The sequence below is a fragment of the Arvicanthis niloticus genome, chromosome 1, assembly GCF_011762505.2.
Source record: "Arvicanthis niloticus isolate mArvNil1 chromosome 1, mArvNil1.pat.X, whole genome shotgun sequence".
Taxonomy (NCBI): domain Eukaryota; kingdom Metazoa; phylum Chordata; class Mammalia; order Rodentia; family Muridae; genus Arvicanthis; species Arvicanthis niloticus.
In genome coordinates, this window is record NC_047658.1 from 166073127 (window position 1) to 166099719 (window position 26593).

A 26593-nucleotide genomic window follows, 5' to 3' on the forward strand; every position below is an offset into this window, starting at 1 on the left:
CTCTGACCTTCACATGCATACAGTACGACCTGGGCTCACATGGGCAAATAAACAAATAGGAAAAAATTTAAATTCAGCTACTGAAGTCCCAGTAGGTTTAATGTATCTGTGACATTCTGTACAATGTGAAATCGATGGTATCTTGTGTTTGTTTCAGGTAAAAGAATGTTCTTTTACCGTTTAAGAAGCACAAGTAACATTCCCACACAGTAGTCACTTAGAAAACATTTGTCGAAGTTCAGTACTAAATAGGTAGATTTAGCTACTCCTTTCTCTCTCAATTCCCTTTTCTGACTTAATAAAGATTTAAATGCCACGTTTACTGATGGTACATTGCAATCTGATCGAAATATTCTGTGGAGGATTCTCTTACCGTCACCAAACAAATCAGGACCATTTAGGTTTCGTGTAAACACTGGGATGCTGATAATAACCTACTAGAAAAGTAGTTTGGGAGGGATTGTTTTCGGACTTTTTTTGGTTCGCTGTGAACAGACCTGACCATTTGCGTGGGTGCCTGACACAAGTGGTTCTCATGCGCCATCTAGTGGCTGCTGTGAAACTGTGCTGTGGCGTGGGAAAACCTTTTTGAACAAGCCTTACTGCTGCGAATTCCTGTCCCGGTCGGTCGGGCAATCACTGGACACTTGCCCATCTTTCAGCCTTTAAATTGAGAGGAGTCACTGAAGAACGCATGCACAGTGTTTCCCCAAAGCCCTGTGTCCTTGGGAACAACCGAGATGTAATCGATCAGAGAAATGGTTTCTTCCTGGATCCATGTGAGCTAAACTGTTGTGTGACTGGAGATACTCCGTGCCTGCAGAGTTGTGGTGACAAGCAAGGTAAGCCGGGTGACTTTTGTAACTCTTTTCCCCAGCAGAGACCACTCCTGTGTGTAGAAACCACGGCCTGGCGGCAACTTCTATAACTCATAAAACTTGCTCTGACACACGGGAAGAAAGCCTCACTTAAGTCAGTATCCTGTATTGATTCCTGCCCGCGACATCTTAATTCTTACCCACCGGCAGGAGGACCGCTCTTGGCTGTGGACAGTGATGTGGATTTCATAATATTCATTGGGGCTATTCCAGTAAAATATTGATTTAGTTAAAAAAAAAAAAAAGGAGTGATAGAAAAACAGATCAGTAGGTTTATTCTTGTTAAAAGTCCAAAGTAGTGTGCAGACTTTGAGAGTTCTTCTTGCAGAAAGTATTAGCAAAAAGTAATGTCCAGATGGCTCTAAGTGATACAAACACTTAGCTATGAATTTCACACACAAAAAAAAATCATTAAATGTGTGTGGATGTAGTGCAGTAGTGGAATGAGAGAAAATAACTAAAATTAAGATAACTTGCTTAGGATTAACTCACAGACAGGGAAGCCGTATTTCACCCGTTTTCTATGCTAGTGTGCGTATTGCCTTTAGGAATAGAAAACACTGCTTCCAAAGCTGGGTTAACCACTCTTGAAAAGCATCAGGTACAAAGTGATTTACTCTCTTATTTCCAAAATTAAAAATCCTATGATAGTATGTCCCCCTCCCTGTTAATACTAAGCACCATTGGCAACGCCGGCTTTCGGAGAAAACACTCATCCTACAGAAACACACATTTGTCTTCGGAACTCTGATCTTGCTCCTATGCTAGGACTGAGGTTCACAGCATCTCAAACACTCTTTCTCAGGCCTTATCAAAGGGTTATCTATTTCCATGGAAACACTGGTCAACTTGAGATGTCTCCAGTGCTTGTATTTAGCAAAGTCTGTGCAGAGTGTCGATGTGGTGTATCCAATTATTACTCAAGTGAAGCCCCTGTAGCAAAAAAATCTTAAGAATCATTATCTCTTTTTGCATACTGTTCGAAATTTTTTAAATCCATTATCTGGAAACTGAAAGAATAAGAAAAAATACTGGCTCATAAAAATAAATAAAAACTGTGGGTTTGTGTTTCTACTGTGGCATGCCTGCTAAAATGTCTTCCATGTGAAGTTCAAAGATACCTGCTTTTCTCAATGTTAAATGTTCAAATGACTTCAATTTCCCAAATGTAGATCGATGTTAAAATTGAAAGGAAAGGCTGGGTTCATGTCTTAATGGGTAAAATTGAAAGGGAAATTTTTCTAGGTTTTTTTTTTTTTTTTTAAGATCCATGATTCATTGAAAACCTTGTTTGTACCACGAAAAGAAAGAAAACAAAAACTTGCAAAATTCTAGCATCTGGCCCAATCTATTCTCTAAGCTTTTTCATATATGCTATACATCAAGTCCTATATGCTCATGCCATAGCTTGGCTTATATAAACTCATTTTCCCATAAACCAACAAAACGCCTTAAAATACAGATCTGAAACTAAAAATAAATAATGTTAGGACCCTATTCTGTCGCAGGCCAAGTAGGAGTGAGCCGTTCTGCTAAAGCTGTCTTTGGTTGCCGGGATGTTCACCCCAGGCCAGAGGAAATCACACAGTTCTTTCAGGTGCCTTAAGTCTCCCCCCTGTCCACGTTAGCAAGATGTGGCTGAGATAACACAAGACAATCTCAGGGAGGTTCTGTGCTCAGGAGAACATAAAGGGGATGCATTGTTTCTCACAGTCTGGCTGGAAGGGTGTAGCACATGGTAAAATTAAGACCTCCTCCTTCATTGTGCAGCACAGTTGGGCTGTTTGATCTCTAAGTCCTCTGGTAATTGGAGTCTACACAGCATGTGGAATCTGGGCCTGAGCATCTCCCTCTCCTGCCCAAAGCCCTGCCTGGGGGCACCATTCACCCCCTAGCTGGATTCTGCTTATGTTTGGTGTTCTGCTTTGACATAGGCATTGTTTGAAAGCTGGGAAAATGAGGATGTGGTGGAGGCTGGAAAAGGAAGATATACCGTTTGTTATCAGATGCACCACAGTAAATAGGAACCCACCTTGAGAATGGCGGCTTCCTGCATGTGAGAAAAGCCCTCCCACATTCTGCAGCCTCCCAAATTATGGCAGGTTTCTGATTCAAGTCCCCCACAGGAGTTTGTTTTTCACACCACATTTCCATGGACTGCACCTGTCTGCATCGGGTCATTATGACCTCTCCCACCTACGAGCTCTAAGGTGCCAGCTTTTGGTTTATACCAAGTGCTAGGCACTCTGTGAACTACTAGCCCCTGCAATGAGTTACAGCATGCCTCTGTCTTCAACAAGTAGGAGTAACAGATGGACCCAGGTTGCGCAGGGCTTCTTTAAGAAGCACAGACTTTAAGAAGAACACCGTATACCATAAGCACCTTTGAGCCAGGCAAGGCTGCTTCAGTTTGCTCAAACTGCCGGTTCCTTTTCTGGAAAACTCTGGGTAGATCCAGAGTTCAAGGTGCCTGAAACCTATGCTATCTAGAAATCTGTTTTAAGAATCAAAGGACAGAGTTACCAAAGCTAAATACAGGGGCACAGAGGGAGACCTGCAAGGTGAGAGACTTCAGTAGTAAGATTTGTTAGCTTCTCTGGCAAATCCTTTTCAGAGAAAATAACAGTAATTATCATTGAAAAGCCACTCACTTCTTGAATGCTCATGCCTCAGACACAAGTGGAGGCATTCCCCCACACACACACTTTACAAATTGAACTGCAACAAGTTTGGGGTGCCTGTCTATGATTGTCCCATAAGTTCCTCTTCTTAGCTTCTCTACACTCAAAACAAGTGACAAGTGACTGCCTGCCCTGGAGAGTAAAATTAGCAAATCACAATGAACTGGCTGGGGTTTCTACACACTCTGGTGGCTTAAAAGTTAAACCCCTAAGTGGCCTTTGACTTAAGTTGAACTCTGTGGACTCAAATAGACTCTGAGTAGAAGGAATCTCAGAAGCACTGTGTGTGTGTGTGTGTGTGTGTGTGTGTGTGTGTGTGTGTGTGTGTGTGTCTGCATGTGTCTGTGTGTGTGTCTGTGTACATGTGTGTGTATGTGTGTGTCTGTGTATTTGTGTGTCTGTGTACATGTGTGTGTCTGTATGTGTGTGTGTATCTGTGTCTGTATATGTGTATGTCTGTGTGACACATGTTGGAGAGAGGGGAATTTTAGCAAATGAGTTTCTCCAGTTAACTTTATACACTTTTTGAGTAACAAGAGTTCTGGCCTGTGATCTGTGAGGGTCATACCTTGTATCTACACTTCCTCTGCCAGTGAGAAACAATGACTTCTTCCAAGTCTTTGGCAAGTCTGTGAGAACCCATTTTCTTTCCTAGGTTCTTAGCAGTCTTTGGTGTGTCTGGATCAGCTACACTGTGAAAGCCTCTTAGGCCACAGCCCTGTATGGAGCTCTCTTGACAGGAACAATAATAGGTTTCCTGTGTGTATTTGGTACAAGCATGAAACCCGGCTCTGTGGCCTTGGGTGAGCCACTTAACTTCTCTATGCCTCCATTTCTACATCTGTGAAGTGGATTGATAGAAGAATCTCCTCAAGGGATGTTGTGAGGAACATTATAGGTGTTAAATAGCATTGCTCCAGTAATTGTGCACTTCTGTGCAGAAATCCCCGATAGGGGCTGGTACCAGAAAGCTAGTGACCATTCCAGTGGTCACTTCCCTTTAGAACCAACAGTGAGTTGTTTTCCAAATCTCCATTTCTTCAACTGTCTCCCATTGGAGTGGTTGTATATACTGGGTCTGTCTGTGAGGCACTAGTTTAGCCTAGAAATGGCCCATTAAATAGCACTCTCAGGCTTCCCAGCAATTGCTAATTAAAGTGGCATTAACCCTAATGGGCTGGAAAGCAGAATTCTTGTTTCCCACTGCGGTTTCCAAAGGCTGAACTCTGGCACCCACATGCCCATTCTGGGATACTCAGATCACCAATGCATGGACCCACTTTGGGAGTGTGGGGGGGAACAGAGGCAGTAGTGAGGAGAGAGGAGGGGGTCGGGTGAGAAGTGCCACAACTTCTGAATCTGCCTGTGTGTGGTTCTTGAGGAACAATAGCAGGCAGGCAGAAGTGCCCTACCAGTCAGTCACAGGTGCTGATGAGACTTCACCTAATTGCTTCATTATTTTTTACCACTCCACAGAACAGTTTGTATTTACAATCCTGTATATGGTTCTATTACTACCACTTATTGTGACGATTCCAGCAATTCCAAGGAGTCTCCAAGGGTTTGGACAAGTAGAATCTTGTTTTTCTTGATTTCCCCTGAGGGTGGGAGGTGGCGGGGGGGGGGGGGGGAGAGGAGTTGGGAGGGAAAAGCATCCAGCCAGCATCGACCCACAATTGCTCAGATGAGTGATAAATGATGGCGATTTTTGAAACACTAGAATTCTAAAACAAAACAAACAAATCCTAGCCTGTGAGTTCCCAGGCCAGCCTGAAAGATGGTGAGAGGAAAGAGAGGACATGATTGAACTGCCTGGAATCTGCATCCACCTGTGCTGGAAAAACACCCGGACCCCAGCCCTGCAACGGGAAGCCAAGCTGGAGGCCATCCCTGGGGACTTGTCGTCCTAATCACTACCAGCCTGCAAATTAACAAAGTGAGTTTAGAAAAAAAAAAAAAAAAAAAAAAAAAAAAAAAAGACCATTGTGAATTTCAGTTACTCAGGGCATTCGTAAATCTGCTAGAAGTCAGGACTGGTGTTTTATGATTTGTTCAGATGTTGACTGTTTACAAATTATACTTTCCCTTTGAAAGAGCGGGTACCTCTCCAGCTTCCCTTCCCACCTCAAGGGCCAGAGTTGCTCCTGCCAAGATCAAGGCTGCCTGTGATAGCTAGTCTAATTGGTGCAATGCTCCACTTGTGTGTGTGTGTGTGTGTGTGTGTGTGTGTGTGTGTGTGTGTGTGTGTGTGTGTGTTGGGAGGGTTATGCCACCCTCGGCCATTTCTCCTTCCTCCTGCATTTTAAATGGCCTTCAGCCTCAGGCACCTCCAGTGTCCTTACACAGGCCCTGGATTCCTCAGAACCTTGTCTTTTCTCAGTACCTTCAGATAGTTGGAGGAAGAGATGTTGATCATCTCCATACCTCCGTTTTGGGTCCTCCTTCCCTTCCTTGAGGTTTCCAGAGCTATGTACATTCAAAGGGCTCTGAAACAAAGGCAGGCAACAAGCCTGTAATCCAAACTCTCAAAAGACAGAGCAGGAAAGTTGTGAGTTCAAAGCTAGCCTGGTCTGCCTCAAAAGTCCAACAGAACAACAAAATGAGAACACGTCTTAGAATGAATCCTGAATCCCACCTCTGATGGAAACTCAAGTCGGTGAGACGGCTGCGGCAAAGCACTGTCTGCTGCCACTAGAAACAAAATAGCAAGGCCAGCCCACTGGCTTCCTGTGCGCACAGCGCCTCACAGCAGCCCACTGGCTTCCTGTGCGCACAGCGCCTCACAGCAGCCCACTGGCTTCCTGTGTGCACAGCGCCTCACAGCAGCTCACTGGCTTCCTGTGTGCACAGCGCCTCACTGCAGCTCCTGTGTGTTGAAATGACGTCCCTGTCTAAGCACATCTTTACGCCCAACGTCCAGGAGGACCTTGTCTCTGCCTGATAGGTCCTAGAGATCCAAAGATGCTGTCAGAGGCAGTAGCTCTCAAAAACAGCTTCAGCTTAGCCATACAAACTGTTACACGCCATTGCTCAGAAGCACCTGCTAGCCGTGTCTCCGGAGTTCAAGTACCAAGCAAATGGCCCATGGTGAATTTCCATCTTACACTCCAACCCCCTAGTGGAAAAAAGTGTAGTTAGCACCCAAGGTCCCCTACCCCAACCCTGTTCAGAGAAGCTTCCAGACTCCAGCTTCTCCCAAGATTTTCATTTCCTTGTAGCAGATTAACATAATTAATGATTTGGGGCCATCCTGTTGATCTGCCTTTTAATGAGGTTCTGTGGGCTTTTTTTTTTTTTTTTTTTTGACCTGGTATTTCCTGACCCAAGTACCTTATTTTATTCACATTTGGAAATGTGCTGCTACTTCCTCGTCGTTTTGAAGCCTATCTAATTGGCTTCACATGGAGAAAGTCTGCTCCCCAACATGTGTGCATGCAGAGCCCCAGCGAGTGTTCATCACGGATCATCGTGGATCATCGTGGATTGTCAGCAAGACCCCCAGGTGAGACCGGAGACCTGGCTTCCAGCAAGCCCCTCCATGGACCCCTGAAAGGCTCTTTCTCCTCAAGCCCTCCATAAGCAATCTATGTGTGAGCTGAAGGCTGGACTTGCTCACCATTGTGGGACCACGGTTGACTTCTCCACTTGCCTGCTTTCTCTTTACGTTCATGACAGTTCACTCTCTTTCTCTGTGCCCACTGTCCTTTGGCTTTAGCTTGGACCCTGGGAGAAACAACTAAATGGGTTGGTGTTCATCCTGGAGATGAAGGAATTATGGAGTTAACACTGTTGACATTTGGAAATTAAAAAGGCTTTTAATATGTCCCTTAAAATATTAGTCCTTAACCTTCCATGATAGCACAGGCCTGTAACTCCAGCTACTTGAGACACTGATGCAAGAGTGTCACCAGTTCAAGTACAGCCTCGGCAACTTAGTAAGTTGTTGCCTAATAAAATAAAAATGGGTTGGGGGATGGACATTCCTGGAACTCAAAGTCCTAGATTCAACCCCCCAGGTGGTTAGAGGGATCAATCAGCTGAATGAATATCTTTAGGATAAAATAATTTCATAAGGTTTTTTTTTTTTAATTTGCCAACACCTTTTCTTCTTGTTGGGGTAGCATTCAGATTGACTTTCAAACCAAGTTGTCCTCTCTGTGCCTGCCCTTTTTTCCACAGCCCTCCTCCCCGCCCTTCTTCTGAAAAGTCTACATATTCCATGAATCCTTGAGGGAGCCTGACTCTTATAAGGTATGTACTCCTGTGAATTCAGATTGACTTTCAAACCAAGTTGTCCTCTCTGTGCCTGACCTTTTTTCCACAGCCCTCCTCCCCGCCCTTCTTCTGAAAAGTCTACATATTCCATGAATCCTTGAGGGAGCCTGACTCTTATAAGGTATATACTCCTGTGAATGAATTTCACAGTTTATTGCCATGTCTGTAAAAGTAGGAACACTGTGCTATTTGTTACTTTAGTGGCCTACAGTTTCAATGCATCTCCTTAGCTGCAAATCACCCACTTAAAATAATGAAAGCTTAGCCTAAGTGTTTCCCGCTGGGGTTGCCACCCCCTACTTCAGAAGGCCTAGGGTGCCCAGAGCACTACACTCTGCCTGCTGGGATGGGAGGAGTTAATTAAATTACCTTATATTTAGTGTTAATTTTGTCCCAGGCTTGTCAGGTAACAGACTGCAAGCCCAGGCTTGACCAGGAGTACCAGCCTGGGCATGGGCCCCATCTCTGGAGTATTTCTATTGTCAGATTAATTAAAATGACATCTTGGTTGTGATTAGTTACAAATATGGTTCCAATATTTTTTCAACAGGTGTCAAACTGGAGGCTGTGTGGTCAGAATCACACAATGCAAAACTGTGTCTAACTAGAGGACAGAGAGAAGAGTTTAGGTGTTTCAGAAGATTGGAGGATTGGAGACAACATTTTGATTAAGATGCTGGTTTTGATGCTCACCATTGCTGGGTCCAGCTTGCAGCCAGGAAATCTTTTGTTGATAGAAGGGAATAAGGGGGATTCTTGCTGCATTTGGAGAGAGTACTTGATTGCTGATTAAAATCTGCATCTCTGATGTAAACCTGAACCTTTCAGGAAGCAGGCTGTGAGAAGTCCTAATTAGTGTGAAATTATATTTCCCAGAGATGTTGCGGCAGTGATCATACAGACCTACAGCACTGTAATTCCCTAGGTAGCGCAAGTGTTTCTCTGGATCAGGCATTTGTGATTGCGTGGACTTGAACTTTAGGTTCAAGTGTAATTTCCCTGCCCTCACTCCCAGCCCCTGAAAACTACTCTCATGTCGTCACTCAAACAAGAGACATTCACTGATTCCCTCCCCACCCCACCCCACCCCCCACCCCTGGGTCGTAGAACAGGTCAGTTCCTAGTAGGCCTGTGAATCAGGCCTTTCCTTGTAAATCAGGCAAGGTTTCTAATAGATCAACAGCTATTGTCAGACTATAGCCACTGAGGGAGGGGACACCTAAGGTTATCAGAATTTCTGTCACTCAAGGGTCACTGAACGAACCACAACAGTGTCCTCCTTGGAGAAAAGGCAAGGAAGTCTCCAAGAAGTCGCCACCGTTTGGGAAGACCACACAAATTCATTCCTCTCAGATACTGTCCATGTGTGAGTTACACATGCCAACCGCCAAGTAAGATACTTCCTGAACAAAGTTCTCTTCCTCTGCAGTCTCCAAAGCTGATGCTAGGTCTCTAAGGAAGTAAGACTGAAGCATCACAAGACCAGACAGAATTAACACAAAATGTGAGACGGGGTTAAACTCTTCTTATCTCAAAGATGAAACAAACCACGGTGGCGTTAGCTTTGGAGCTGGTGTCCTGGTAAATTCTAGAAGCTCTAGTTCCATGATGGCAGCCTACACTGAGCTGCCCTCCTGTCTTGGGTCTCAACATCTCTGATGCAGTGGTCACAAGTCCAGAGCAGTTGGCAGCAGGCCATAGCCAAGGGAGAGCACAGTGAAAAATTACAGTAACCCCACCCACCCTCACTCAGATGTTTCAGCATCAGGACTGCCTATAAGCAAGCAATTATGCTGAGACACCTGGTTCTGCTGTAGTTTCTATTCCTGCCACAGGCACTTTGGACACATACAATCATATATTAGGTGGAGGGTAGAAAACCACCTGAAAGTGTTTCTATGTGTTGTAGCAAGACAGGAGGGAATCAGAGACATGGTTGCTAACATTTGGAAGAGTTATACCGGGGACCTGCTTTTCAGAAATGAAATGCCATTATACACAAAGACTGAAGGGTGACACGTGGCCCCGTTAGGAAAGAATTCACAAAGCTTCATTTCCGATAATTACTTGGACCCCATTTATTTCATCAGCAAGAGTTGTCACAGTCTCCTTGCAGGAAGAATAAGCCTCCGCTCTTTGCAGACTCCACATGAACTTATCATTTACACATACTGTTTGGTATAGTTTCCACATGTTAATTGTTCAATGAGTTACTTCCTGAACAAAGATCCTTCTCCTTCTGAAGCATCGAAGCTGGTGTCGGGTCTCTGAATACTGTATGTTGCAAATCAAAGCTGTAGTCTGTTCCTTCAGGAGCTCAGGGTAAAATAACAAAGATCAAATAAATCTCTGGTAGAAATGACCATTGCTGAATGCTTCTGTAGAGAAAAATCTTGAAGCAATAATGTATGATGCTTTCTGGCTAACCAATGGTACCCGTGGATAATTCCCTTGGTATTAAGAGCCTCTCAGATGTAACATACACATTTTTTACGTATTTGATTCACATGCCCACGTCACAAAACATAATATACAGGTAAAATATCCTTCTTTTCTGTTTCCTTTTGTCTGTCTTTTATTTTAACAAGGCCTAACCATATAGCCCACCCTAGTGAACCTGAAACTATGGAGACCAGGCTGGCCTCAAACTCACTGAGATCCACCTGTCTCTGCTTCCTGGGTTCTGGGATTGAGGACTTGAACCACTACACTAAGCTAGCCTTCTAGTCTTAAACATTCAGAAATCAGATCTATATAACTTTTTTTTACTTATAGTTAAAATATTAAATTTGTGTGGGGGCTGAAGAAATAGCTCAGTGGTTTAAATCAAATACCATTCTTGCTGAGAACCTGAGTCTGGTTCCCAGCATCCAAATCAGGCAGCACTCATGTGACTCCAGCTTCAGAGAATATAATTCCCTCTTCTGGACTCTCAAGGCACCTACACACACACACACACACACACACACACACACACACACACTCACACACATTCACACACACACACATTCACACACACTCACACACACACATACACACACATTCACCCACACTCACACACACACTCACACACACATTCACACACACACACTCACACACATTCACTCACACACACACATTCACACACACACATTCACCCACACTCATACACACACTCACACACACATTCACTCACACATACATACACAGAAACACACATATACTTGTAACTAAAAATAAAATGAAAATAAAATCTTTGTCTCTGTGTGGGTCAGATATTCACATCGGTAATGTAGTGCTCCCAGCTGCTCTCCGTATTGGTATGTGAGTGAGCAGCTCCTATGTGCTCCCCAGAACTAGTTTCTCTGCCCAGTTTTGAGAAGCCTTTTATGGAGACCCATGCCCACTCCCTACTTACGTTGCCTTCTGCCTTCTTTCTCATTACAACTGTCGGCAGTGTCCAATGACAGAATATGGCTCCAAGAAGCACTGTTTGAAAAGTATTTAATGATATTCCCTGAAGTTACTTGACCAAATACGACTGAATCTTTATAACCCAGAGAGAAAACAAAATTATTTACTCATTCAGTATTTATTAGTTTGGAAATAGGGACACAGTACCTAACACACAATTCACTGTTGTTTGCTCTGTCCTAGTACCTGCCTCGCAAGCTCCTTCCCAAGGCTTGAAGAGGAGACGTACGGTCCCAAGCTGGTGTTGACTCTTTGTAGCACAGTTCTTTATGTTTTAAGGAGCAATTAATTCTGATAATTGCTGTTGGTACACCATAGATTTTTAAATGATTTATGAAAGGGTTTTCAGCTCTGCATAGGCGTCTCTGTGAGCATGCTCTCCTGTTACTCCCACACTCTATGGAATGCTAGAGATAAAGAACTTGAGACAGGAGGTAAAGCTAGGAAGTGGATAGCCCAGGCAAACCCCAGACCACCCCATCCTCCCTCACTCATAATCCAAGGCTGTAATGAGGAAAGTGGACGATTTTGAGGTGGAGACAAGGTACCAGGTGGACTGTGAGACCACAGATCCTAAAAATAGCTTCTGGCTGGGATAGCCTAGGGTCAGAAGTGCTAAGGCAGCCCACTCTGCAGGGACATCTGCCTGATGTAATGGTCACCACTACCGACCCTCTCTCATTAGGCTTCTTCTCTGAGAAGTTTATCATTTCCCTTTCTTGTTATTTTATTTATTTACATTTCAAATGTTATCCCATTTACATTTCAAATGTTATTCCCCTCCCCCCTTTTTTGTTATTTTATTTATTTACATTTCAAATGTTTATCATTTTCCTTTCAAAAGACAAAAACAGAAGTCACCCACCTGTAATCCCAGACCTTGGGAAATGGAGACTGGAAGATCGGGAGTTCAAGGCTATATTTGGCAACACAGAAAGTTCAAAGCCAGCCTGTGTTCCACACAGCCCTATCTCAAGCCAAACCAAAACATAACATAACAAAAACATGTGGGTTTTTTTTTTTAATGTCAAAGACTTTGTGTGGAAGTAAGCTTTGGCCTTCTGTCCTGTTTATGAAGTAAGACCCTTCCCAGACAATATTAATCACTACAGATCATTAAAGAGTTGGGCCAGAGAAAGGCTCAGAACTAGATCAATAAAGGTGGCAGCCAATAGGGGGAAAACTAGATATTACTGACAACAGTGGCTGCTTGGGCCACATGCTCAATGCTCAATGTCGCTAGGTCTGTGCTGTTTATGAAACCCAGAACACTGAAAAATGGCCACAGCTATCTCTGTCTTTAAATAAGGAAACGGAGATTTAAAGTATTTGAGCCACTTGCTGGTCATGTCCTTAGGAAGTGGCAGTGCTAGGGCAGTTCTCTCTACCTAACCACCCCAGGGGAACAGCAGAGTTGCCCCCATATTCCCACCCAGGCAAGTCAAGGAGTGTGTGCATTATCCACCTCTGCTTCTTTACCCACGGCTTGAAAGAGGCTTAATATTGGGTACATGAAGAAAAACTGCCCAAGGTTGCTGGATGAACACAACCTCAAAACAAGGTCTCTAGGCCTTCTGACTGGACTGCATATTCTCAGACCCTCTCTCTGGGGACACCTTGGAGCTTTCTTGAATTTACTAATACAGATGCCAATGTCTCTCCAGGAAACACTCCCTGAGTGGGTAACACACCCACTCTGCCTTTGGCTGCCTATGACAGTGGCTGCCTGGTAGAAATCTCTCTTTCGATACTAGAGTCATGAGTGGCAACAGAGTTCAGCCTTGCTCTACTTAAAACAGAAAGAGCCTGAATTATAGAGGTAGAAGGGGCATTCTGCAGTCCTCCCGGATACTCTTGCTCTTCTGACAGTGAAACATTGTTGCAAGTCTCGGCTACATCCCAGAAAAAGGAGAGCAAAGAAAGTAGATATCAAAGCTACACATGAAAACAGAGTTGTGTGTTCTTCGAGCCTAAAATGAGAGTTGATTTCTCCCCCTCAAACAAAGTGCTGTGGAAAAGAAGAACTTGGGGAAGCACAAAGGCCAAGGACCCAATGGGGTTGTCCATAATTTATCACCTATCTGAGAGCTGTCTGGGACAGATTGAAGTCATTAACCAGACAGGCTTGGGCGGGAGGAACCTCCAAGGTGCCTGGCACTGCAAGCCCAGAAGAGCATCAGCGTGGTCCAATCTTAAATCTCTGAAATAAAATGACTAGGGCATATTCGCCTCTTCTCGACTTCCAGGAGCAACATGTGCCCTTTAAAAAAAAAAAAAAAAAAAAGGCACTGGGTCTGATAAAAATCACATCATTTACTGCAGTGTCTTTTCCATGGCTTCGAAAGAAAGGCCTTTATCATGCCCCGAATTAGATCTGTGATTTTTTTGAATGACATGTATAATAATTAGACTGTGAAGATGTGCAGTTAATCCATTTAAAGGTGTAAAGAAGTCCATTTAATGAACATTATAGTCATGTTAGACTTGGAAACAGCCAACTCTTTTGTTGAATAAAAAGAAGTTCAATGAGATTAACTTCTCCGAGTTGGTTTTAAAGAATGATCAGACATGTCCTCCTCTGATAGTGTACTGCGTCTTCCTGAATGGCTCCTGCATACCAATGCCTTCCATCCCGAAAGACTAAGAAGAAGGCCGCTGGACCTCACATAGGAGTGAAATAATTACAAATTAAAAAAAGATCACTCCTACTTTCTAGGCTCCATATAAAGTGATAAGAGGCTGAACTGCTTGAACTTGTAATTATTCACAGAAAATGTTAATCTTCCGGCATGGTGTTCTCACAGGCTGCATTAAATGGATTCTGTCAATTATCAAGTTTACAGTTTGACATGCAGATACTTCTGCTGGGAGACTTACTGGTTGATCCTATCAGATTTGAACCACAGATATATCTCTGGATGAAGTCCTCCTGCCCAAAACCTAGGTGGCTGTTGAACTGGCCTCAGCACCAGGGCCACTTGCTATTAGTTCGAGTGGGTTAGAGTCCAAGGGTCTCAGCTAGCCCCTGATACTATGTTTAAACAAACAAAACAACCATAGGCCAGACTACAGGTCAAAAATATTTGCCAGGCAGTGGCGGGGCATGCCTTTAATCCCAGCACTTGGGAGGCAGAGGCAGGCGGATTTCTGAGTTCGAGGCCAGCCTGGTCTACAGAGTGAGTTCCAGGACAGCCAGGGCTACCCAGAGAAAACCTGTCTTGAAAAAAAAAAAAAAATTAGACAAGATTCAAATAGCTCCACATTGGATCAAGAGTGCCAAACCCAACTTACTAGGCCAGCTGTGCCCTTCACTATACATACATACATACATACATACATACATACACACATACATACATACACAAACATTTATATATTTCCTCTCATATGTGCTGCTCCAAGGAATTTTAAAGCAAGAAAACCGTTGAGCCACATAACATGCTGCATATGATCAGAGAGTAGCAGACTAGATTTCCTTTAGAAACAAAACAAGACAAACAAAAACAAAACAAAAAATACCAAAGAATAGAAGGCTTAGATGAGTAGTTTTAAATGTGCATGAGCCTCCAAGGTGTCTGCCTTAATCTGGTTAACCTGGGAAGGGAGTGGGAGGCAGCAGGGCACTACTCAGTCACCTCGCTTAAGGGAAGCGCCAGCTATGGCCATTTCTACTCCAGACAAGCCTAACTCAGGAACCTTCAGCCAGAGTCCCCGTGTTTGCTTCTGTTCTGCTCTGGCCCATTTATAATCTTCAGAGGCAGTCCAGAAACTAAAACAAGTTGTTCCAAATGCTCACAGTCAGATTCTTGCCCACTGCAACTGCAGCCTTCTGAAAGGATGAGAGGAACAAAGCTGTGGCCTTTCAGAAGCCCTTGGACAGGGGGTGGAAGGACATTCTGCCTTGTTCTTTCTTTACTGCTATGGTGTTTCTCCCAAAGTTCTTTTCATTGTGTGTTTAGGACACATAAGGCTTGTAACAGGTGAGGGATAAAATCAGAGGAAAGCTCAGATTCGACCATAGCATCTACTGTCTACACACAATGGAAATAAATAAAGGCTTCTCTCTCTGATACCTGTTGGGAATTTTCATATAGAAACTGCCTTCAACATCTAGGTAGCCCTGGCGAGTGCATCGCTCCTAACAGCCCTAGCAACGCACTGATTTGAAACTATTCAATAATTGCTTTATACAATTTGAAATTTAAAATTACAATTCCACTAAGAATATCTACAAGATCTTTTTTTAAAAAAAAAAAAATAGGCACACTCGATAGAAGGCATTCATATGCAGAGAAATTCATCAAAATGGTTTTTATCTTAGCTACTAAGCGTCAAGTCCTTCTCCCTATTCACTGAAAGGATCATTTGAATGCGAATACATTTTTTAGGTTAGGTTATTAGATTTAGTTCAGATTGCACAAATAATCATCATACTTGGTTCAGATGAGAAACTGCTCTAGAAGTTTCTCAACAGGATGAAACTCTGATGAAAGAGAGAAAAATCATTTGTCAAGATGCTGACCCAGACTTGCCCAAAGATAATCAGCATTGCTTATACATACACGTGAGGCTTGCTGGAATAGGGGTTTTTTTTTGTTGTTGTTGTTTTGTTTTGTTTTTTTGTTTTGGGTTTTTTTTTTTTTTTGTAAGTTATTATCTTGGAAAGAACTGAGTAGCCAGAAATTGCTATCATGGTCCAGAATGAACTAATCACTTTACCCCCTTCCCTGAGCGCATTTATCCACCTTCTAATTCCTCACCTAATTAGAGGGAAATGCAGAGCTGTCCTGGTCAAGGAGGTAGGGATTAGGGTTAAGAAAACACTTGTGTTTGGAACCCCCTGCCTCCCCTGGTCAGTGTGAAAGATTCTCAAAGAGTCTCCCAGCCTCGCTAATCCGTGACCCTCAGCAGGGAGGAAGTGCTAACAACTTAGTTTAAAACTCACACTCTCACACACATGCATCAAAAACGGCTTTTCTTCTTTGATTTGTAGGTATTAGTTGTTTTTCCAGGCCCCATTAAGGACTCTTCATCCTGTCCAGCAAGAGGCATTAAGCTTTCGCCAGTTAAAGTTGTTCCCAGCTCGGTGTTATTCAAAGGCAATTTACACTAATTATTCGAGTCCACAGCGTTACCCATATTAGCGGAATGAACCATCGCAGCAGGTAAAAGTACTTTTGAAATGTTAATTTATTACCGGGGTACAAAAATGTCCCTGAATTCGAGGTTTTTGTTTTGTTTTGTTTGTTTTGTTGTTGTTTTTAAAGCTATTTTAAAGGACGGGTCTGAGACATTCGGAACCCTTCCTGTTACTTTTATTAAAAGCCATTATAATTATTTGTCTTTTAAACACGTGGTTGTCAAGCTAGTGCTAGTGTGTCTTCCAGTCTTGTGGTTAGCACAAAAGATGTCTCTCATCTGGATTCATTTTTTTTTTTTTTTCCATTTTGCCAAGGAAAGCCAAATGAATCTCCAGCCCGGTTACATGAAGTGTCCATGTAAGGATTTTTGTTGCTGTTGTTCTCATGCCTCAACAACTCCGCTCTTCGGCGTTGGACCGTAATCACTAGCGTTTCCAAAACCTCTTTTATATGCCATCGCTTGCCAAAATAGGCGCTCTGGTCTAAAATAAGCCGCAGGACCGAGCCAACAAGTTCTGCAGCTCATTTGTGACATCCCACAAGGTGTTCGTGCTTGGTGGGCTGGGGGGGGGGGGGGGGCTTCCGTTTATGGCTTCTGGAGAGCCCTGGACCCAAAGCATTTCACTATAAAGTCAAGACGCTCTGGTTTGCCTTCTGGACTTTATTAGTCTCTTAGTCATTCCAAAGCGATTGGACAGAAGGGGGAAAGAAAAGGGGAGGTAAGTGAAGTTAGACCCTTCCATGTTGAGAAAGATTATATATATATATATATATATATATATATATATATATATATATATATATATATATATATATATATCTCCAATAGATAAATGCTCGCCTTTACAGGAAGCTTCAACAGCGACCCCTCCTGGCGACCCAAGCAGCTTACTTGGTACAAAACAGCGACTCCTCTTGGTGACCTGAAGCGGTAACAAGGTACAAACTGCAGTTGGCCAAAAATGAGTGCGACTTTCACTTTCTCCTTTCATCCAGGAGCTCTAGATACAGATGTATACTCAAGGGCTCTGCCCTCCGGCCCTCAAACCATGAAGGTTATAAAGGTGGAAAACCTCTATTGAGATTGATGGAGAGGAGACTGGGGCCCACCAGGAAGCGAGGTCACAACTAACCAAATAAGTACGGTAAATTATTCACAAAGGTAAAATTAAAAAACAAAAATCTCGAAGCACAGGAAAAGAGAACCCAAGTTTGAAAAACAGCAAGTAAAGACCCCAAGGCACACAATAACCTAGCAGATTCCCAGATATCTGTCCATCTCTTCAAGACTTATGTTCCTCCATCTCCTCATGCCACCAGAAGCTTAGCCAGTCTCTAAGGGTCCTGACCCAGTCAGAGCAAAAACAAAACAGGTCCAAGGCAATTCAGCTAGTGGGACAGCCTGTCCCATAAGGCCTGTGTCCACAAGGGAACATGGGTCTGCACCCCACAATATCTCTTTCCTTCTCTTTTGAAGTGAATGCATTTGTGAACCACTGCCAAGATCCCCAAGAGTATCCATAAATTCTACAGCCTAGAATATAGCCAGATATACAACAAGTATCTATGGATTAACATATAGGTCAATTAATATATGATATAACCGATATGAATTCTGATACAAATAAAAATGTGAAAGCCAAAATAAAGCAAGACTCTAATTAGTACTTTCCACTTGTCTACTAAGCATCCCTTACTTAATGAAGTCCCCCAACTAAGATGTTTACACACACACACACACACACCTCTACTTCATTTTGCCTACTACATAAACTATCCCAGAATGAGATTAGCAATCCATAATAGACTTCTGAAAGATTCACAATGGGTGAAACCAAGAGTGACTTCTTTCTTCTAAAACTTCGCTGTGCAGTAGAATTTGTATGAGGTCATTGAAAGAGATATTCTGGGGTGCAGACCCAGGTTCCCTTGTAGGCGTCCCTTTGGAATCTGCAAATGGCTAATGGAATAAGATGCCTTATGCTGCAATAAACCATCACCTGTACACCCACACAGAAAACATTATTTTGTTATTGCATGTCTTCTGTGTGCCAAGCACCCACATGCAGCATCTACAGTTACAATGGAAGGGTCGGGTTTTCACCTAGCATTAAAATGTGATTTACTGGCAAGTACTAGGAGGAAGAGAACTAAAGTGATCACACAGATTAAGTGTGCTTCAGCTGCAACCCTAATCCCTCTGGGATCAGGGTTCACCTCGCACCAGGGGTTGAGAAAGTGCTTTCGAATCAGACTGTTTAGTTCTATGAAGAGAATAAGGTAAAAAGACAGTACTATCTGAACTAGCCCTCCTTTAGTTTTCAGGAATGTTTTTCCTGATGTACAGAGTATAAAGGAATAGGATCTAGATGAGGAAGAGTGTATACATAAGAAGATGCTGAAAACACTTAGAGGGAAAACTTGCTTCCCATAGCCTCGTGATACACTTTTGTCAGCAAATAATGGATATTCAATCACAACCAATTGATTTAATCCTGTTTCTTAAAGACCTTTCCAGTCCCAGCCCAGCTTTAATTATAGAACATCCATGTCAGAATAGTACATGCACATAAAAAAAAAAAAAATCAAATCTTTTCCATGGTTCAAAGTGTTCCCTAGTTAATCTGGCCACCACCCCCCTCAACACTCCCACCATTTAGTGTAAATTAAAGAGGGTAGATTCCCTAATGAAAGCCAAGAATCCTCTTCATCCTGATGAACATAGCCATTGGGAGCAACTCTTTAAAATAACTGGGATGCTGGGAGGGCTGAGGGTGCTGGGATCAGGGCTGACGGCCAGAAAAGACTGAAGTTAAGTTGGAATTGTTGTTCCTTTTCCACCTGTTTAAAAACAAAACAAAACAAAAACAAAACAAACACAAAAAAACCATAAAGAACCAGCACTTTTTTTTCTCCTATCAAAAGAAACATCAAAAAAAAAAATGATGAAATTAAAGGCCTGAAAATTGCTCTAGAGTCTCTCATGAGCTTTGGGCCAATGGAGGTGGGGAAAACATCCTATATGTAAGAATTGAAATACATACACTAACAGTATGAAATTTGATGATGAAAATTATATAGAGTCAGCATTTTATATATAATGTACATATGGGCACCTTTAATGATGGCTTCCATTGGCAGTTGGGTGGATTTCCTAGGAAACTGCATTAGTCTTAATTGCTGCTTTAAATGCCTTCAATATCACTCATTAAGAAAGACAGCACAGTTCAAAGACACTGGGAAAGCACTGGGCTGTGAAGCTTGGAGGCCCAGCCCACTACTGAGCCAATAAAGAGGTGATAAGCAAATAATTGAACCCCATCAGCCTCCTGTGAGTCTTACAGAAAAATATTTTTATTAGCTTGGTCCTTACATTCTGTTGACTGTAAAACTCTCCAACATCACAGAAGCATTTGGTATAACTATCAGAGGAGAGGTGTGCACAAAAGTAAGTAGTTCCCAACCACACAAAAGACTTTTTAAATCTTATACTTTTTGCACGATGTATGTATATATATATATATGTATACATGTGTGCAGGTACAGTTATCTATGTATGCATGCATGCATGGAAGCCAGAGATTGACTTAGGACATCTTCCTATATGTTTTCTACATTATTTTCTGAGACAGAGACTTTCACTAAATCTGAAGTTCATCGTCTTGGGCTAGACTGGCTGGCCAGTGAGCTCCCAGGACCACTGTCTTCAAAACCCCAAAGAAATACTCAACCACTCCTGGTTTTTTACATGGGTTATGGAAATCTAAATTCAGGTCTTTATGTTTGTGCAGTGAATACTTTATACTGAGCCGTCTCTCCAGCCCTAGGATTTTTTTAAATATTTGAGTTTAACACATCACATGTACATATACACAGGCTTACAGTGCATACATTTTATAAGGCCCAGGAGTTGTGTCTTTTTCCTAGTTGAATGAAATGTGGTTTTGCAGATCCTGTTGTATCTATGTGTTCTGCGCAAGGCTATGAGTTCAAGCCAGCCTGTAATCTAATTAATACAAGTTCAGCAGAATCAGAGGGTGGAAGAAGAAGAAACCAAAGAAAATGAGACATTAGCTCGACTGCCTATCTCACTGCAAATATCCATTAATCTGCATGCTAGTAATGATTCCAAATATGCAAACAGATGTTTCTCTCATTAAATTGTATATGCAAATACTACTGGTGGTGGTGGCAATGTTGTCCCGGGGTTGAGAGATCGTTGAGGGTAATTAAAGGTTAATCCGGTTTTCAGTTCACAGACTAGACAACAGGAATAGTTGCAAGGAAAATTTGTCGTTTAACCTTCGATTCATCACCAACAGTGCACGGGGTTTCTGCTAAAATAACATAAACATGTATGTGCTAAGCAGTACCCATCCATGTCTGATCGGCCACAACAGACAGCACAGCCTGGGTTACTGCATTAAGTTGAATGTTACCATACAGAACACCAATAGGAAAAGGCCATGTCTCCTCAAAAAGTGTTCAGTGCCCATCCAGAGCTGTCACCTCCAGATCCTAATAGAAAAACAACCAAATGACAGCAGCAACATTCTGCAGCATGGCTTCACACACAGAAATGATGGGGCTTCCGATGCCTTGACCAAAATCATTGTTTTTGTTACTGTGGGGTGAGTTGGAAATGTAAATGGTTTGGCATCCCTTTAAATGGAAAAGTTTAACTCACTAGCTGAGTTACTTCCATTTTCCATTTTGAAAAGGGGGTGCGGGGAGGGAGGGGGAAACATCCAGCAATTAAGGTCAGAGAAGTTTCACATTGGCAGGTCTGCAAGACTTGCAAGGTCAGTAGAAACTGCAGGGAGAGCTGGTGCAAAGGAGGCTTCCTGCATCTGTGGAATTACAAAGGAGGATTTATTCCCCAGATCAACAGTTACAAAGAGCTTACCTTTGGTTTAGTGGGAACCCGGGTGCTCAAATGGTAATCTCTTCTCTCCCCTTTACTTAGTCCTTGATTCTACAACAAATGCACAGCCATTCACTCTGCATAAAGACCCACATGCAAAGCCAGCACGCAGAGTACCTGAGGTCTCCAGCCTCCAGTAGATGAAAAGCATGCCTTCTGCCCCCAACAAGCAGTGAGCCCTACCAGATGCCCATCAAAATGAAATCGAACGATTCAGGGGCAGGCCGATCCCTAACTTGTAATCCTCATTATATGTTGAGGGCTTTTAGCTAAACCCAAATTTAATTTGAGTGCTATGCCACCAGTAAACCAAAGCTGCTTTCATGATCACAATTCCACACTAAGCCAAACTCAAGTCTTGGAAATAAGACTAAGGGGTCTGCCCTCAACAACTCCTGCTTTCTCAAAAGAAAAGTGCCAACTGCCAAGGGCTTAAAAACAAACGCCTTGAGAAACTGTACATTTCCCAAGAAAATGGTCTATGGCTGCCTTGCCCTGAGCACCCTTTTCATAAAATATTAACAGCACTGACTGACACGCCAGAGTTAAAAGGCAACCATGGCGGTCAAAGAGGAAAGGGAAATGTCTTCCTAGCCAGTTGTGAGTTTTTGTTTGCTTGTTTGCTTGTTTGCTTGTTTGCTTGTTTGCTTGTTTGCTTGCTTGCTTGCTTGCTTGCTTGTTTGTTTGCTTGCTTGCTTGCCGACCCATCAGTTTCACTTCTTTTTGCCACTATTTCACATTTACTGATGAGTTTTTCCCTCTTATGTACTTTTTTTTCTGTCTGTAGTGACCTGTTATTTTCTTTCCACCCAGAATCTGGGGCTTCTCAGCCTAAGGGAAGAAAGCCCATCCAATCACCATCCTTGAAAACAGAAAGGACCTTGTTGCAACCTCTTTCAATGTGCCTAGGTGTCTCTTAGCAGGAAGAGAAGGAGTATGGCATTTTCCAGGACTGTGAGCCCTGAGTAGGCACAGCACGCCTGCATCAGTAGTACACAATACGCATGTGTTCCCTTGGGCACATATTAAAAGATCTGATCGCCTGCCCTCTCTAGGCTAATTTTGGATAACATTTGGAGATCTCCAGCCATACTCTCAGGAGACTCTTTGGAAATAACATGGCCCTGCGCTTCTCTATTTGTTAAGTAATTGAGATGTAATGGTGATTATTACATATTAAAAAGAAACCAAATTCCCCTAGCACAGAGCAGCCCCCTAAGTGCTGTACTGCTCAGAACAGCAAAGACTAGATCTGGGGAGCTAGACCTATGGTTAGCAGTCTTTAGACAGTGACAAGCTGTCTTTGTTAAAAGTACCAGAAATATCTCCTTCTTATGACAAAGAGGAGGCCCTTGGTTTTGAGTAATTCTGATCCTGTCCCCAGTACTCCAAAGTATAAGGGCTGTTTAGGGTTGATTTAATCCATGTCTTGATATGAACCTCTTTCTGGCCCTTTATCACTGCCCTACACAATTTAACTTGGCGTTTCCTAGAGATATGTGAGGAATCTAGGACATCTGGAGCCCATCCAAGCAAGATTATGAAGATAAACAATAAAGCTAGAACAGCCCAACGGAAGAGTCTAGTTGATATATCACAAAATGTCCCGGGAGAGTGTTCCTAGGGGCCACTATGACTACCATCTCACTGCGTTTCGGCTATATAAAAATCATCCTCCAGGCTCTATAGCCAAGAGGACGTAAAATGATAGCATCCCTGAGGACTTAAATGATAGCATCCCTGCAGCAAAACCAGCCAGTTCCACATAGCTAAAATGATGGCAGTGACTGGCAGAGATGACATCATCCTAGACAGTGGAACAGATTCACTTAGAACATCTAAGTTTCTACAAGTTTCCAATATGTCCACTGTATCATCTTTGCAGAATGGAGCACGTTCCTCTCCCCCTTAGAGCCAAGCACCTCATCTTATTGTAGGTACAGCCCCCAAAGATCCTTTTAAGTCATTCTCCTACAGGGCTATGCTGCCTGAATTGCAGGAAGAGATTATCTGTTAGAGCTAAATCAGATTTTTAAGTGGAATCATGGAAGCTCACCTTTCACCCTGTATCAAGCAGACTCTGCAAACACCAGAAGTCCAATAAGTGTTAGTCACAAAAGCAGGTGTTCTCTGGGGTCCCCACCCCACCCCCTTGCTGGTCTGATTGGGAACTATGCATCTCCAAACCATGGTGTCCTCATTTGCATAATGAATGGTCCTCATGGCAAAAGACTGGATGCAAGGATAATCAGAACAAGTCAGGGAAAATGCTCTACCAAGTGTCCTGGCCTTTCAGAAATGGCAGGGCAGCTGGGTTCTGTGCATACAGGGCTTCATTCTAGAGTCCAGCATCAGTAATTGGTCCACTGTGTCCACGTCAACACCACTATTCTTAACCTTAATGGCGTGTTAATTTAACTCATTAGAGGCTCTTAACACTTGAAAGGGTGTTTAAAAACACAAACCAACAATTAGTCTTTGGGGACCAAAGAATAAATGCAAACATAATGTATCACTTTTCCTGGCTCAACAAACACAATTTTGATGTGCTAATGGCCCCTAGTGAAGGCAGTAATTTCCACTTAAAGCAAGCCAACAGTCCACATACTGCCTCTATGAGGCCACAATCTACCTGATCCTGAGAGTCCAGCCAGGAATCAACATCAATCCATACAAATGGCATAAAAGTGAAGTCCTCTGTGCACTAGAAAGTGTGCTGTCAAGAAACCAGCTTCACGTGAAATGGGATCACTGAAAGCATTGGCCAGAAACCCAGAAACAGGGATTTGAGCTCATCCTCTGACATTCCTCTGTCCAGTGACCTAAGAGGATGACATCAGCACTAGCAAAATGTCAGCAAAACGGAGGCAGTGTCACACATGGTCTACTCTGGAGGGTGGTGAGAAATCTGGTTCAGTGTGGGAGGCTTCGGATGGGAAAGCTTGTGATTTTGATGGGTTCATCTTTAGGATGAGTGAGACCCTTGGTGCATATCAAGAGAGATAAGTGATCTTGAAGAAGAGTGAGCTGGAGAAAGATGTTTAAAAAGTCTGCGTACACAAATGGCTTAAATTGTGGTGAAATATATGTAATACCCAATTTACTATTTTAACCATTTTCAAGTTTTTGCTTTCACAATGTGCAGCCACCAGCTCTAGCTTTTTCTAGAAATTTTCATTTCCTCAAAAGGGAACTCTTGACCCATTAAATAATTACTCTTCATTCCTCTCTCCATAGCCCCTAGAACTACTAATCTGCTTCTGCCTCTATAGGTTTGCATGTAACAGATATTTACTAAAAAAAAAAAAAAAAAAAAAAAAAATGTATCATATAACCAATGCATGGTCTTTGGTTTCTGTGTTCCATCATCTGGCATAACTTCCCAAGGTCCATCGAGTCTAGCATGTACAGAGAGTATCCATAGGTGTCTTCAAATTATGCAGCTAATAAAATAACCTATCATTCTCAGGTACTGAGTACTACATTGTGTGTGTGTGTGTGTGTGTGTGTGTGTACTTACACACTCACATCATCTTTATCAGAAAATAACTATCATTTCCATTTTATGCACGAGTAAACTAAAATTCAGAAAGGTTTAATGACTTGTCTCAACCCTGGTTTGTCAGATTTCTTACTCTTAACCATATTTGGTATTTGCACAGTCCAAGAAGAGCCATGTAGAGTATTAGGCAGAAAGCCAAGTAGAGAGATCCTCAACATGAAAAGAGACCACTTTATAAACCTGCAAGCTTTATCCTGGCTGGTAACCACACCAGTAGAAATGTCAGAGGTGTTGTCTCTGAAGCTACCATTAAACTGGCCTCTTGCTGAACAAGGCACTGTAGAGCATCCATTCTTGTTTAAGTTCTGTGGTCCCAGCCAGGATGCTGGCACACACCTTTTCATCTCAATACTCAAGAGACAGAGACTTGAGGATCTCACCTTTGAGACCAGCATGAACGATACAGGAAGACCCTGACTCATCTCTCTCCCAGATGCTGTGACTTTATTTCCAGGAACTCCTTGAAGTTCACATTTGGCTGAGTTGATAAAATTTAGTTCTGAAAAACAATGTTTCTGCCTCTGCTAAATGTCCCGCTCAGTTTCCCTTGCATGGCGAACACATACAGATATCCAGAAGTGGAAGAGCAGAGAAGGAAGTGTGCACCTTGAAGAAACATGCAAAGACCTAACAGTCATGGGGATGGTAGGTGGTGTGTACAGGGACTAGGTCAGGATTTACCAGAATGCTTACATACAAAGAAGAGCCGCTTTGATCAGTGAGAGGCTAGCGTTAAATGGAGATCTGCAAACATCTTCATTTCCCTATGTTGTTAGATGTGTTAGAGGCCACATACCACTCATTTCAAGCCTCTGTCTTTTTTCTCGTTTTAAATCCATGCAACTGGAATGAATTTAACAGATATTCCCAGAAATATGGTTTTCAGTGTCAAACAGGATGGGTTAAAAAGGGGGCTGTGACTTAACCCCTGGGTCCACCACCAGATTCATGTATAAAGACTTTGGGGAATCAGTGGCTTTCTTGCAAGCTTCTCCCTCCAAAATGGGCCCAAGGAAGGGATTTGTGACTCTTTGTAGTGTGGATATTCCAAGATTTTGGTAGCCCAACTTCTAGCAAGAACTGTTTGCTCAAGTGTCTCACTGTATCCATTTCTTCTATTTGGGAACACAACACCAAAGGAGAGAAGAAACACTAAGCCTCAGGTCATTTAATGCGCTTCAGACACAGGTTTCTCAATTTTCTGGGGAATGAAATTGTGCATCTGTGAGATCGAACTCACGATCTCCCTGTTTTTCCCTCAACAGCGCTGTTGGAGAGACTGGGTACCACCACTGAACGTATGTGGAAGCAGTTCAAAAAGAGAAAGCACATCTTATTATTGTTATAAGATGTAATTGTATGTAGTCTGTATTGTATGTATTTTATGTATAAGGTGTTATTGTATGTAGTCTGGCCCAAGTATAATGACTTGAAGAATTGACTTTAAAAAAAAAATTACATGTGTTAAGAGCCAGTTTCTGACCTCGAAGGCATGCAGCTGGAAAATGAGAGAGAATGGACAGTTTCTGACACCTTACTAGGAGAGCTACTTCAGTGTATGGGGGCGGGAGGGCTTTGGTGAGTAAGTTTATTCAGCCTGCCTGATTACAGTGCACTCCCAGGATTCAAGCTCAAGATTGTAATTGATGGAAGTACATTGACTTGTGAGAACTAAGGTC

The 26593-nt window shown here is 42.7% G+C and overlaps 1 long non-coding RNA gene across 3 annotated transcripts; it reads left to right on the plus strand.

Annotated features, from left to right (window-relative positions):
- Positions 1-598: 598 nt before the first annotated feature.
- Positions 599-10196, plus strand: LOC117702907 (uncharacterized). 3 transcript variants are annotated; one of them, XR_013107769.1, is made up of 5 exons: positions 599-842; positions 5309-5495; positions 6887-7061; positions 7884-7955; positions 8385-10196. It is a non-coding gene; the product is annotated as an uncharacterized LOC117702907 (long non-coding RNA). The 3 variants fall into 3 exon arrangements; XR_013107768.1 differs by having other exon boundaries at positions 600-842; positions 6942-7061; XR_013107770.1 differs by lacking the exons at positions 7884-7955; positions 8385-10196 and adding an exon at positions 7739-7860 and having other exon boundaries at positions 602-842; positions 6942-7061.
- Positions 10197-26593: the final 16397 nt, after the last annotated feature.